The sequence below is a fragment of the Equus caballus genome, chromosome 17 (genome assembly GCF_041296265.1).
Source record: "Equus caballus isolate H_3958 breed thoroughbred chromosome 17, TB-T2T, whole genome shotgun sequence".
NCBI classification, from domain to species: Eukaryota; Metazoa; Chordata; class Mammalia; order Perissodactyla; family Equidae; genus Equus; species Equus caballus.
Genome location: NC_091700.1, coordinates 15,304,475 through 15,317,099, shown reverse-complemented (window position 1 = coordinate 15,317,099; position 12,625 = coordinate 15,304,475). Strand labels below are relative to the sequence as shown.

General features: G+C 52.8%; 1 protein-coding gene across 4 annotated transcripts in view; it reads left to right on the top strand.

Moving 5' to 3' along the window:
• The first annotated feature begins 226 nt into the window (after window positions 1-226).
• LOC138918311 (ral guanine nucleotide dissociation stimulator-like) overlaps window positions 227-12,625 on the top strand; it is a 166,743-nt gene continuing 154,344 nt past the window's right edge. The window contains exon 1 of one of the 4 annotated variants that reach the window (XM_070239332.1): window positions 227-558. The gene's annotated coding sequence lies outside the window, so the exon portion shown is untranslated. The remainder of the gene's footprint in view (window positions 559-12,625) is intronic. The other 3 variants (XR_011427517.1, XM_070239330.1, XR_011427521.1) reach the window with 3 other exon arrangements.

The following is a 12,625-nucleotide window of genomic DNA, read 5'->3' as shown; positions in this document are numbered from 1 at the left end:
GGGTTTGCTTGTAGACGTTGCGTGGTTTCGGGTCTGACGTTCGAGTAAAACCCGAGGGAGGAGGCTGCAGTTCCCCGAGAGCGAGCTTGGCGGGGACCCTGCGTCCCTGTCAGCGCACCTTCCCGCTCCGCGAAGGTCCGAAGCGTGTGGGCGGGGCCCCAGGAGTTCTCCCAGGAGGGTGTCCCTGTCCCTGTCCGCAGTCCACCGCTGGAGGGGGCGGGGCAACGGCCTGGGAGCGTCTGGGCGGCGGCGCGCGCCCGCCAGGAGAGGAGCGCGCGCGCGGCTGCCGGGCCACCGTCGCGGGAGGCGTGGGAGGCGTCGGCGAGCCGCGCCTGCCTGGCCAGAGCCGAGCCCCGCGGAGTCCGGCCGCGCTCTGCGGCTCTCTCCCGGGCCGGGCTCGTCCGTGGACGCCGCTCCGTGTCCCCGCTGGGCACAGCAGCCCGGGCCCTCCACAGCCATGGCCGCTGGCCTGAGGTGGCCCTCGTTCAGCTCCCGCTCTTCCTGCTCGCCGGACACGGACGACCAGGGCGCCTGCGAAGATGATGCCATCTGGGAGAGGTACCTGGGGGCGTGGGCCTGGGGGCTGGTGGGAGGCGAGCGTGTTTCTGAGGAATAGGCTTGTGCGCCGAGAGGTGCCCGTCAGGTCACGGGACAGCTGTGCGGCGCACGGAGCGGGGGGGGGGGGGGGGGGGGGCGGGGGGGGGGTGTGTGTGTGGGGGTCTCTTCGTGCGCGTCACTCGTTCATGGAACGGGCGGTGTGTGCCGGGCACGGGGCCAGCCTGGGGACGCGGTGCCCGGGAGTCGGGCGCTGAAGCGGCCCCCGGGGTCTTGGCTTCTTGGAGGGACAGACGCGAAGTCGATAAGGACACTGGTCTCGATGCGTTCTGAGGAGTGCAGGTCTCCCTCCTTTAGAGGCTACGTTCCGTTGGGGTTTTCCTGAAGCCTGTTGTGCCCCTGAAGCTCAGGCCGGTTCAGGGGAAGTGGCCTGTCGAGGGCCACGTGACGTTTGTGTGCAGAGCCAGTGCTTTCCAAAGCCCTTGACTGTGCGGAAGTCTAGCTGTTAGGGGTGCGGTGGGGGCTGTCCGGGGAGCGTTGTGAGCACAGGTGTGTGTCCCACACTTGAAAGTCTGGCAGAGAAAGCGTGAGGCTCGAGGGTGCTCCGTTCGTTCCCTCCTTCCACAGAAAGTCTGGAGAGCTGACCTTGGGACAAGTCCTTCCTTTCCTCTGGTCGGTGCGTTGTTCAGTGGTCTGGACACTTGGTGAGCAAGACTGACAGGGTGTTTGACGTACTGGGCCTCACAGCCTAGTTGGAAAGGACAGATAGGCAGCGACTAGTTACCTAGGAGATACGTAAAAACTATTTCGTGTTGGGTGCTGAGAAATACGGCATTTACTGATAGCCTTTGTGGCTTAGGCAGTGATGTTGAAGCTGAGAGCAGATGCCTACAAGAAAAGGAGGACTTGTGCGGGAGAGCGTTGGGACGGGGCAAGGGAGGAGTATGGCCTGTCAGAGGAGCTGAAAGAGTGCCCTGGAGCCTGGGGCCGCGTAGGGACTGTAGGGTGGGGAAAACAAAACTTTTAGGTTAAGGCTGGCGCTTTCTATAGGTTTTTGGAGACTAAGCGTGGTGATTCGGAGCGTGGACTCTGGAGCCAGACTCTGTCAAATGGGTCCTAGCTCTGCCACCTACGGGCTGTGTGAACTTGGGCAAGTTACCGTACCATTCTGTGTGTCAGTTTCCTGATCTGTCAAACGGGGATGATTATCATACACACTCCATAGGTGAGTGTAAAGGTGAGAGGATATTTCATAGCCGTAAAGTGCTTAGAGCAGCGTCTGGCCTGTAGTAGGCGTTAGTAGTGGTTGATTAAATAAATGGATAAATGCATACATAAGTATTAAAGGCTCGGAGGCTGTCCCTGGTGAAACGTGTGAACTTGAATGGATTACACCCAACTTTGTTTCCTTTCCAGCTTGCAGTTGCTACTGACCGCATCTGTAGCACCGTGGAATTCGAAATAATCTCCCTCGACTTGGCTGCTCTTGGGAAAACAATCTAATGCTGTCAAAATTATCCCAGGGAAATAAACGCCTTTTCAGTAGCATGGTAGGGTTAGGCTTATTTGATATGTATTGTTTATATTGGTTTGTTTAGTATTTGTTGGTAACCTTTTTTTTTTTTCTCTTTTCTGCAAAGCTGTTCGGTTAAAAAGAGCAGATTAGCTATGAAATGGTTCAGACACAGAGAAAAGTAGAGAGTCGTGTAAGCAGAGCACGCCTTTCCCTGACTCTCTGTCGAGAGCTTGTGTGATTCCAGCTGCTCTCTGCCTCAGACACGGTGCCCTCTGCGTGTGCAGTCATGTAAACAGTGCAGGGTCTGGAACCGTGGAGAATCTAAGGCAGTCCAGTCATGCTTTGCTTAACGGTGGGGATCAGTTCTGAGGAGTGTGTCACAGTCAGGCAATCTCGAGACTGTGCAAACACCACGGAGCTCCTAAACCTAGATGGCAGAGCCTCCTACACACCTAGGCCACATGGGACTAATCTTATGGGACCCCCGTTGTTGACTGAAACGTCCCGATGTAGGGCATGACTGAACTGCCCAACTCCAAGGGCACGGAAGTGTAGCCTGTGGGGCTTTTTCCAAGAACAGAGACGCTCAAGGCCTCCTCTGGGCCCACTGACTCCGAATCTACTGGGATAGTTCCCGGCTTTAAAGACCAGACGTAGTCCTCCTCTGCAGACCTCTCATCAAGGGTTTTTCACACTGGGTTTTCCCTCATCTGAGAAAACAGGCCAAGAGATTGTGAGGATCCATAATTAGTGTTTTAATGCACTTGGCAGGACTCAGTGTTTTTCGCGTTCTGTGATACTGGGATCTGCATCTTCACTGTAATGTGTTAAACCTTTAAGTCTTGTCCAAAAGTCACGTCATTACATAGAGAATCCTTCTGTGAATTCCAGGCAGATTGCCATCATTCTGCTTCCGTCTCCTCACCTTTAAAATGGGGAGAGTAGCGGTAACCTAGCTTTGGGATGTGAGGATTAAATGAGATAGTTGGTGCAAAGCAGTGAGCACAGGATCTGGCACAAAGTGAGGCCTTTGATAAATTATTATTATTATAGTAGTTTTGATTTTCCGCCGGTCGGAATATAATTTAGTTGAAGTTAGTGACTGTGTCACAGCTGTGTCTCAGGCTGGTGTCTGCCGCCCTGAGCTAAGCCCTAAAAATCCCTAGAATAACTTTTCAAAAGCCTGTCAGCCTCTTGAGGCTCCTACACTTCTTTATTGTATTGTATTTTATTGTATTTTATTTTATTTTATTGCAGTAACAGTGGATTCTAACGTCATATAGCGTTCAGATGTACGTTGTAATATATTTCGAGTTCTGTGTAGATTACATCGTGTTCACCACCCAAAAACTAATTATAGTCCGTCACCTCCCATGTGAGCCTCATCACCCCTTTTGCTCTCTCCCCTCCCCCCCTCCCCCTATGGTAACCAGCAATCCAATCTCCGTGGCTCTGTGTGTGTTTGTGATTGTTTTTATCGTCTGCTCATGAGTGAGATCACACGGTGTTTGACTTTCTCCCTCTGATTTATTTCACTTCACATAATACCCTCAGGGTCCATCCAGGTTGTCACAAATGGCCGGGTCTCATCATTTCTTATGGCCGAGTAGTATTCCATTGTGTATACGTACCACATCTTCTTTATCCATTCCTCCCTTGATGGGCACCTAGGTTGCTTCCAAGTTTTGGCTGTCGTGAATAATGCCGCAGTGAACCTAGGGGTGCACGTGTCTTTCTGCATTTGTGTCTTCGAGTTCTTTGGATGAATAGCCAGCAGTGGGATAGCCGGATCATAACGGTAGATCTCTTCTTAGTTTTCTGAGGATACTCCCTACTGCTTTCCATAGTGGCTGCACCAGTCTGCGCTCCCACCAGCAGTGCAGGAGAGTTCCCGTCTCTCCACATCCTCTCCGACACTTGTCTCTTGTCTTGCTGCTTAGAGCCATTCTGACCAGAGTAAGGTGAAGTCTCATGGTAGTTTTCATTTGCACTTGTCTGATCGCTCATGATGTTGAGCACCTCTCCATAGGCCTGTTGGCCATCCGGATATCTTCTTTGGAGAAGTCGCTGCTCAGATCTTTTGCCCGTTTTTTTAATTGGGTTGTTGATTTGTTTTGTTGTTGAGGTGTATGAGTTCTTTCTGTATTTTGGGTATTAACCCCTTATCCGACATACGGTTTGCAAGTATCTTCTCCCAGGTGTTAGGTTGCGTTTTGGTTTTGTGGATGGTTTCCTTTGCCGTGCAGAAGATTTTTTTACTTTGATGTAGTCCCGTTTGTTCATTTTGTATTTTGTTTCCATTGCCCAGTCAGACGTGGTACTTGAACATAGGCTGCTAAGACTGATGTCAAAGGGTTTGCTTGTAGACGTTGCGTGGTTTCGGGTCTGACGTTCGAGTAAAACCCGAGGGAGGAGGCTGCAGTTCCCCGAGAGCGAGCTTGGCGGGGACCCTGCGTCCCTGTCAGCGCACCTTCCCGCTCCGCGAAGGTCCGAAGCGTGTGGGCGGGGCCCCAGGAGTTCTCCCAGGAGGGTGTCCCTGTCCCTGTCCGCAGTCCACCGCTGGAGGGGGCGGGGCAACGGCCTGGGAGCGTCTGGGCGGCGGCGCGCGCCCGCCAGGAGAGGAGCGCGCGCGCGGCTGCCGGGCCACCGTCGCGGGAGGCGTGGGAGGCGTCGGCGAGCCGCGCCTGCCTGGCCAGAGCCGAGCCCCGCGGAGTCCGGCCGCGCTCTGCGGCTCTCTCCCGGGCCGGGCTCGTCCGTGGACGCCGCTCCGTGTCCCCGCTGGGCACAGCAGCCCGGGCCCTCCACAGCCATGGCCGCTGGCCTGAGGTGGCCCTCCTTCAGCTCCCGCTCTTCCTGCTCGCCGGACACGGACGACCAGGGCGCCTGCGAAGATGATGCCATCTGGGAGAGGTACCTGGGGGCGTGGGCCTGGGGGCTGGTGGGAGGCGAGCGTGTTTCTGAGGAATAGGCTTGTGCGCCGAGAGGTGCCCGTCAGGTCACGGGACAGCTGTGCGGCGCACGGAGCGGGGGGGGGGGGGGGGGGGCGGGGGGGGGGGGGGTGTGTGTGTGGGGGTCTCTTCGTGCGCGTCACTCGTTCATGGAACGGGCGGTGTGTGCCGGGCACGGGGCCAGCCTGGGGACGCGGTGCCCGGGAGTCGGGCGCTGAAGCGGCCCCCGGGGTCTTGGCTTCTTGGAGGGACAGACGCGAAGTCGATAAGGACACTGGTCTCGATGCGTTCTGAGGAGTGCAGGTCTCCCTCCTTTAGAGGCTACGTTCCGTTGGGGTTTTCCTGAAGCCTGTTGTGCCCCTGAAGCTCAGGCCGGTTCAGGGGAAGTGGCCTGTCGAGGGCCACGTGACGTTTGTGTGCAGAGCCAGTGCTTTCCAAAGCCCTTGACTGTGCGGAAGTCTAGCTGTTAGGGGTGCGGTGGGGGCTGTCCGGGGAGCGTTGTGAGCACAGGTATGTGTCCCACACTTGAAAGTCTGGCAGAGAAAGCGTGAGGCTCGAGGGTGCTCCGTTCGTTCCCTCCTTCCACAGAAAGTCTGGAGAGCTGACCTTGGGACAAGTCCTTCCTTTCCTCTGGTCGGTGCGTTGTTCAGTGGTCTGGACACTTGGTGAGCAAGACTGACAGGGTGTTTGACGTACTGGGCCTCACAGCCTAGTTGGAAAGGACAGATAGGCAGCGACTAGTTACCTAGGAGATACGTAAAAACTATTTCGTGTTGGGTGCTGAGAAATACGGCATTTACTGATAGCCTTTGTGGCTTAGGCAGTGATGTTGAAGCTGAGAGCAGATGCCTACAAGAAAAGGAGGACTTGTGCGGGAGAGCGTTGGGACGGGGCAAGGGAGGAGTATGGCCTGTCAGAGGAGCTGAAAGAGTGCCCTGGAGCCTGGGGCCGCGTAGGGACTGTAGGGTGGGGAAAACAAAACTTTTCGGTTAAGGCTGGCGCTTTCTATAGGTTTTTGGAGACTAAGCGTGGTGATTCGGAGCGTGGACTCTGGAGCCAGACTCTGTCAAATGGGTCCTAGCTCTGCCACCTACGGGCTGTGTGAACTTGGGCAAGTTACCGTACCATTCTGTGTGTCAGTTTCCTGATCTGTCAAACGGGGATGATTATCATACACACTCCATAGGTGAGTGTAAAGGTGAGAGGATATTTCATAGCCGTAAAGTGCTTAGAGCAGCGTCTGGCCTGTAGTAGGCGTTAGTAGTGGTTGATTAAATAAATGGATAAATGCATACATACGTATTAAAGGCTCGGAGGCTGTCCCTGGTGAAACGTGTGAACTTGAATGGATTACACCCAACTTTGTTTCCTTTCCAGCTTGCAGTTGCTACTGACCGCATCTGTAGCACCGTGGAATTCGAAATAATCTCCCTCGACTTGGCTGCTCTTGGGAAAACAATCTAATGCTGTCAAAATTATCCCAGGGAAATAAACGCCTTTTCAGTAGCATGGTAGGGTTAGGCTTATTTGATATGTATTGTTTATATTGGTTTGTTTAGTATTTGTTGGTAACCTTTTTTTTTTTTCTCTTTTCTGCAAAGCTGTTCGGTTAAAAAGAGCAGATTAGCTATGAAATGGTTCAGACACAGAGAAAAGTAGAGAGTCGTGTAAGCAGAGCACGCCTTTCCCTGACTCTCTGTCGAGAGCTTGTGTGATTCCAGCTGCTCTCTGCCTCAGACACGGTGCCCTCTGCGTGTGCAGTCATGTAAACAGTGCAGGGTCTGGAACCGTGGAGAATCTAAGGCAGTCCAGTCATGCTTTGCTTAACGGTGGGGATCAGTTCTGAGGAGTGTGTCACAGTCAGGCAATCTCGAGACTGTGCAAACACCACGGAGCTCCTAAACCTAGATGGCAGAGCCTCCTACACACCTAGGCCACATGGGACTAATCTTCTGGGACCCCCGTTGTTGACTGAAACGTCCCGATGTAGGGCATGACTGAACTGCCCAACTCCAAGGGCACGGAAGTGTAGCCTGTGGGGCTTTTTCCAAGAACAGAGACGCTCAAGGCCTCCTCTGGGCCCACTGACTCCGAATCTACTGGGATAGTTCCCGGCTTTAAAGACCAGACGTAGTCCTCCTCTGCAGACCTCTCATCAAGGGTTTTTCACACTGGGTTTTCCCTCATCTGAGAAAACAGGCCAAGAGATTGTGAGGATCCATAATTAGTGTTTTAATGCACTTGGCAGGACTCAGTGTTTTTCGCGTTCTGTGATACTGGGATCTGCATCTTCACTGTAATGTGTTAAACCTTTCAGTCTTGTCCAAAAGTCACGTCATTACATAGAGAATCCTTCTGTGAATTCCAGGCAGATTGCCATCATTCTGCTTCCGTCTCCTCACCTTTAAAATGGGGAGAGTAGCGGTAACCTAGCTTTGGGATGTGAGGATTAAATGAGATAGTTGGTGCAAAGCAGTGAGCACAGGATCTGGCACAAAGTGAGGCCTTTGATAAATTATTATTATTATAGTAGTTTTGATTTTCCGCCGGTCGGAATATAATTTAGTTGAAGTTAGTGACTGTGTCACAGCTGTGTCTCAGGCTGGTGTCTGCCGCCCTGAGCTAAGCCCTAAAAATCCCTAGAATAACTTTTCAAAAGCCTGTCAGCCTCTTGAGGCTCCTACACTTCTTTATTGTATTGTATTTTATTGTATTTTATTTTATTTTATTGCAGTAACAGTGGATTCTAACGTCATATAGCGTTCAGATGTACGTTGTAATATATTTCGAGTTCTGTGTAGATTACATCGTGTTCACCACCCAAAAACTAATTATAGTCCGTCACCTCCCATGTGAGCCTCATCACCCCTTTTGCTCTCTCCCCTCCCCCCCTCCCCCTATGGTAACCAGCAATCCAATCTCCGTGGCTCTGTGTGTGTTTGTGATTGTTTTTATCGTCTGCTCATGAGTGAGATCACACGGTGTTTGACTTTCTCCCTCTGATTTATTTCACTTCACATAATACCCTCAGGGTCCATCCAGGTTGTCACAAATGGCCGGGTCTCATCATTTCTTATGGCCGAGTAGTATTCCATTGTGTATACGTACCACATCTTCTTTATCCATTCCTCCCTTGATGGGCACCTAGGTTGCTTCCAAGTTTTGGCTGTCGTGAATAATGCCGCAGTGAACCTAGGGGTGCACGTGTCTTTCTGCATTTGTGTCTTCGAGTTCTTTGGATGAATAGCCAGCAGTGGGATAGCCGGATCATAACGGTAGATCTCTTCTTCGTTTTCTGAGGATACTCCCTACTGCTTTCCATAGTGGCTGCACCAGTCTGCGCTCCCACCAGCAGTGCAGGAGAGTTCCCGTCTCTCCACATCCTCTCCGACACTTGTCTCTTGTCTTGCTACTTAGAGCCATTCTGACCAGAGTAAGGTGACGTCTCATGGTAGTTTTCATTTGCACTTGTCTGATCGCTCATGATGTTGAGCACCTCTCCATAGGCCTGTTGGCCATCCGGATATCTTCTTTGGAGAAGTCGCTGCTCAGATCTTTTGCCCGTTTTTTTAATTGGGTTGTTGATTTGTTTTGTTGTTGAGGTGTATGAGTTCTTTCTGTATTTTGGGTATTAACCCCTTATCCGACATACGGTTTGCAAGTATCTTCTCCCAGGTGTTAGGTTGCGTTTTGGTTTTGTGGATGGTTTCCTTTGCCGTGCAGAAGATTTTTTTACTTTGATGTAGTCCCGTTTGTTCATTTTGTATTTTGTTTCCATTGCCCAGTCAGACGTGGTACTTGAACATAGGCTGCTAAGACTGATGTCAAAGGGTTTGCTTGTAGACGTTGCGTGGTTTCGGGTCTGACGTTCGAGTAAAACCCGAGGGAGGAGGCTGCAGTTCCCCGAGAGCGAGCTTGGCGGGGACCCTGCGTCCCTGTCAGCGCACCTTCCCGCTCCGCGAAGGTCCGAAGCGTGTGGGCGGGGCCCCAGGAGTTCTCCCAGGAGGGTGTCCCTGTCCCTGTCCGCAGTCCACCGCTGGAGGGGGCGGGGCAACGGCCTGGGAGCGTCTGGGCGGCGGCGCGCGCCCGCCAGGAGAGGAGCGCGCGCGCGGCTGCCGGGCCACCGTCGCGGGAGGCGTGGGAGGCGTCGGCGAGCCGCGCCTGCCTGGCCAGAGCCGAGCCCCGCGGAGTCCGGCCGCGCTCTGCGGCTCTCTCCCGGGCCGGGCTCGTCCGTGGACGCCGCTCCGTGTCCCCGCTGGGCACAGCAGCCCGGGCCCTCCACAGCCATGGCCGCTGGCCTGAGGTGGCCCTCGTTCAGCTCCCGCTCTTCCTGCTCGCCGGACACGGACGACCAGGGCGCCTGCGAAGATGATGCCATCTGGGAGAGGTACCTGGGGGCGTGGGCCTGGGGGCTGGTGGGAGGCGAGCGTGTTTCTGAGGAATAGGCTTGTGCGCCGAGAGGTGCCCGTCAGGTCACGGGACAGCTGTGCGGCGCACGGAGCGGGGGGGGGGGGGGGGGGGCGGGGGGGGGGGTGTGTGTGTGGGGGTCTCTTCGTGCGCGTCACTCGTTCATGGAACGGGCGGTGTGTGCCGGGCACGGGGCCAGCCTGGGGACGCGGTGCCCGGGAGTCGGGCGCTGAAGCGGCCCCCGGGGTCTTGGCTTCTTGGAGGGACAGACGCGAAGTCGATAAGGACACTGGTCTCGATGCGTTCTGAGGAGTGCAGGTCTCCCTCCTTTAGAGGCTACGTTCCGTTGGGGTTTTCCTGAAGCCTGTTGTGCCCCTGAAGCTCAGGCCGGTTCAGGGGAAGTGGCCTGTCGAGGGCCACGTGACGTTTGTGTGCAGAGCCAGTGCTTTCCAAAGCCCTTGACTGTGCGGAAGTCTAGCTGTTAGGGGTGCGGTGGGGGCTGTCCGGGGAGCGTTGTGAGCACAGGTGTGTGTCCCACACTTGAAAGTCTGGCAGAGAAAGCGTGAGGCTCGAGGGTGCTCCGTTCGTTCCCTCCTTCCACAGAAAGTCTGGAGAGCTGACCTTGGGACAAGTCCTTCCTTTCCTCTGGTCGGTGCGTTGTTCAGTGGTCTGGACACTTGGTGAGCAAGACTGACAGGGTGTTTGACGTACTGGGCCTCACAGCCTAGTTGGAAAGGACAGATAGGCAGCGACTAGTTACCTAGGAGATACGTAAAAACTATTTCGTGTTGGGTGCTGAGAAATACGGCATTTACTGATAGCCTTTGTGGCTTAGGCAGTGATGTTGAAGCTGAGAGCAGATGCCTACAAGAAAAGGAGGACTTGTGCGGGAGAGCGTTGGGACGGGGCAAGGGAGGAGTATGGCCTGTCAGAGGAGCTGAAAGAGTGCCCTGGAGCCTGGGGCCGCGTAGGGACTGTAGGGTGGGGAAAACAAAACTTTTCGGTTAAGGCTGGCGCTTTCTATAGGTTTTTGGAGACTAAGCGTGGTGATTCGGAGCGTGGACTCTGGAGCCAGACTCTGTCAAATGGGTCCTAGCTCTGCCACCTACGGGCTGTGTGAACTTGGGCAAGTTACCGTACCATTCTGTGTGTCAGTTTCCTGATCTGTCAAACGGGGATGATTATCATACACACTCCATAGGTGAGTGTAAAGGTGAGAGGATATTTCATAGCCGTAAAGTACTTAGAGCAGCGTCTGGCCTGTAGTAGGCGTTAGTAGTGGTTGATTAAATAAATGGATAAATGCATACATAAGTATTAAAGGCTCGGAGGCTGTCCCTGGTGAAACGTGTGAACTTGAATGGATTACACCCAACTTTGTTTCCTTTCCAGCTTGCAGTTGCTACTGACCGCATCTGTAGCACCGTGGAATTCGAAATAATCTCCCTCGACTTGGCTGCTCTTGGGAAAACAATCTAATGCTGTCAAAATTATCCCAGGGAAATAAACGCCTTTTCAGTAGCATGGTAGGGTTAGGCTTATTTGATATGTATTGTTTATATTGGTTTGTTTAGTATTTGTTGGTAACCTTTTTTTTTTTTCTCTTTTCTGCAAAGCTGTTCGGTTAAAAAGAGCAGATTAGCTATGAAATGGTTCAGACACAGAGAAAAGTAGAGAGTCGTGTAAGCAGAGCACGCCTTTCCCTGACTCTCTGTCGAGAGCTTGTGTGATTCCAGCTGCTCTCTGCCTCAGACACGGTGCCCTCTGCGTGTGCAGTCATGTAAACAGTGCAGGGTCTGGAACCGTGGAGAATCTAAGGCAGTCCAGTCATGCTTTGCTTAACGGTGGGGATCAGTTCTGAGGAGTGTGTCACAGTCAGGCAATCTCGAGACTGTGCAAACACCACGGAGCTCCTAAACCTAGATGGCAGAGCCTCCTACACACCTAGGCCACATGGGACTAATCTTATGGGACCCCCGTTGTTGACTGAAACGTCCCGATGTAGGGCATGACTGAACTGCCCAACTCCAAGGGCACGGAAGTGTAGCCTGTGGGGCTTTTTCCAAGAACAGAGACGCTCAAGGCCTCCTCTGGGCCCACTGACTCCGAATCTACTGGGATAGTTCCCGGCTTTAAAGACCAGACGTAGTCCTCCTCTGCAGACCTCTCATCAAGGGTTTTTCACACTGGGTTTTCCCTCATCTGAGAAAACAGGCCAAGAGATTGTGAGGATCCATAATTAGTGTTTTAATGCACTTGGCAGGACTCAGTGTTTTTCGCGTTCTGTGATACTGGGATCTGCATCTTCACTGTAATGTGTTAAACCTTTAAGTCTTGTCCAAAAGTCACGTCATTACATAGAGAATCCTTCTGTGAATTCCAGGCAGATTGCCATCATTCTGCTTCCGTCTCCTCACCTTTAAAATGGGGAGAGTAGCGGTAACCTAGCTTTGGGATGTGAGGATTAAATGAGATAGTTGGTGCAAAGCAGTGAGCACAGGATCTGGCACAAAGTGAGGCCTTTGATAAATTATTATTATTATAGTAGTTTTGATTTTCCGCCGGTCGGAATATAATTTAGTTGAAGTTAGTGACTGTGTCACAGCTGTGTCTCAGGCTGGTGTCTGCCGCCCTGAGCTAAGCCCTAAAAATCCCTAGAATAACTTTTCAAAAGCCTGTCAGCCTCTTGAGGCTCCTACACTTCTTTATTGTATTGTATTTTATTGTATTTTATTTTATTTTATTGCAGTAACAGTGGATTCTAACGTCATATAGCGTTCAGATGTACGTTGTAATATATTTCGAGTTCTGTGTAGATTACATCGTGTTCACCACCCAAAAACTAATTATAGTCCGTCACCTCCCATGTGAGCCTCATCACCCCTTTTGCTCTCTCCCCTCCCCCCCTCCCCCTATGGTAACCAGCAATCCAATCTCCGTGGCTCTGTGTGTGTTTGTGATTGTTTTTATCGTCTGCTCATGAGTGAGATCACACGGTGTTTGACTTTCTCCCTCTGATTTATTTCACTTCACATAATACCCTCAGGGTCCATCCAGGTTGTCACAAATGGCCGGGTCTCATCATTTCTTATGGCCGAGTAGTATTCCATTGTGTATACGTACCACATCTTCTTTATCCATTCCTCCCTTGATGGGCACCTAGGTTGCTTCCAAGTTTTGGCTGTCGTGAATAATGCCG